Source organism: Berghia stephanieae, chromosome 12 (genome assembly GCF_034508935.2).
Source record: "Berghia stephanieae isolate SIO BIC M18660-M18661 chromosome 12, UCSD_Bste_1.3, whole genome shotgun sequence".
Lineage (NCBI taxonomy): Eukaryota > Metazoa > Mollusca > Gastropoda > Nudibranchia > Aeolidiidae > Berghia > Berghia stephanieae.
Window position 1 is genome coordinate 37,751,652 of NC_088371.1, and position 2,500 is coordinate 37,754,151.

Consider the following 2,500-nt stretch of genomic DNA (forward strand, 5'->3'; position numbering starts at 1 on the left):
TGTGCAATAACCTGATGGGTTGGTAGTGACAATCATCTATAGTTATTGGATTCAGATATCAACTATAGCCACGGGGGAGGTGGGGAGTTGGGGGGTGGGGAGGGGGGGTATAGGGGGTGGAGGCTCACGAACGTTGAGTAAAAATGTAATAAGAGATCAACATCGTTATATAATATAATACACAAATAGATAACGAGAGGTCGATATATATATTGATAGATAGATAGATAGATAGATAGATAGATAGATAGATAGATAGATAGATAGATAGATATATGATAGATGGATGGATCAATAGATATATTGATAGATAGATAGATATATGAAAGATACATGGATGGATGGATCGATAGATATATTGATAGATAGATAGATAGATAGATAGATAGATAGATAGATAGATATATGAAAGATACATGGATGGATAGATATATACGAGGATGGATACATAGATAGATAGATATATAGATAGATAGATAGATAGATAGATAGATAGATGCGTGGATGGATTTTGATAGATAGATAGATAGACAGATAGATAGATAGATATATGATAGATGGATGGATCAATATATATATTGATAGATAGATAGATAGATAGATAGATAGATAGATAGATAGATAGATAGATAGATAGATAGATAGATAGATAGATAGATATATGAAAGATAGACAGATAGATACGAGGATGGATACATAGATAGATATATAGATAGATAGATAGATGCATGGATGGATTTCGATAGATAGATAGATAGATAGATAGATAGATAGATAGATAGATAGATAGATAGATAGATAAATGCGTGGATGGATTTCGATAGATAGATAGATAGATAGATAGATAGATAGATAGATAGATAAATATAGATAGATAGGTAGGTAGATAGATAGATTATATATATATATATATATATATATATATATATATATATATATATACATGGATGGATTTCGATAGATAGATCAACAGATATATATATATATATATATATATATATATATATATCTATATATATATATAGTTAGATAGATTAATAAATTATGTCTTAAAATGTAGCTGAAAGGAATATGACTGACACGTGTTAACCCTATTAAACGAATTTGACATTAAATTTGGCAAATAACGAAAAGTATCAAGTATTCCGCCCTTAAAAAAATAGAACTAGCTTTAGAGTAATTTTACTTGAATGTCTTTATGAAATTTACAGTTTGAGCCATTATAAAGTACAAAATACAAAACTACGGAATTGTAGGTGCTCTTGTATTTTAGTAGCAGTCTATACAGTAAACATTTGCAAACAGTCTTCGACTGTACTCATCATAGACCACCATTTGATTAATAATGCCTTTTTCACATTAATGTTACTGCTTTATTTGCAAACAGGATAGAGTATGTAAATGAATATGGCCGCTTCAACTTTCAAGGCAAATAACAAACGCCATAGCAAATCATAGACAGAAATAACCATAAAATGTGGTTGTAGGCTGGTAAAAAAAAACTACTAACAAATAAATGAAAATGCATCAAACAACGTCTAGATGTTGATATTGTTGAAGCAAATGGTAACATTTCTCAAATTTACTGTCAATCTGTTTTGAGACCACGGTAAAGTTAATTATTCTAAAATAATGCGCTTTAAAAAAAGGAAATATTTGGAACCTACGTTTTAGAATAATTTAGCGATATATGATGAATTCAGCTTGTATAAGATATTAGTTGTTTTTGTTGAAGGTGAATTACCTTAAATTTAACCCTCTCCTTACCAACCATAGGAAAATTGTCACATACGTTACGATACAACCAACATTTTTCTTATTCAAATTTATTTTGTACATCATAACGTTTAAAGTAAATGAACAATGTGTTGTAGCGCATTTTTTGCAAAAATAAATTCTGTATCGCAAGAACTTAAATGCTGTTGTGTTTGAGTAATAAAAATATATTTTTGTGTTAATTGGGTGTGAAGTTTTGGGAAAAATCCTGAAAATGGCTGGTGAGGAGGGAGTTAAACAACAAGAACAACAACAACAACAACAACAACAACAACAACAAATAAAAACAACAACAAAAAAAAAAAACAGGAGATTTTGTGCCCAAAGTCCCTTATCATCTGCAACGAACGTTATACCAAACATTACAATCCAAGAGATTCAATTTCAGTGTTTGACTTTATAATTCCCAACGATTGTTTTTGAGAGAAGGTAAAGATTTACTTAATTCAATGTTAGCCCGTAATAGTCTTCAGGTCTTTAGCTCTGGATGTCTCACTCGCATAATTTTAGAACGCTTTGTACATTAATTTGTTATCGTGCAATTTAATTGCCAATCAATAGCTTTATTCACATATTCTCGCTTAGCTCGTTAATGTTTCATTCACTCATGCCTGCTTCATGTTCATGCAGTGATTGATTCTTTCTGAAAGAACACACTTTTCATAACAATAGTTGGATAATGATTTTTAAATTATCATTTTATTGAAAAGAGTTATTATCTAGA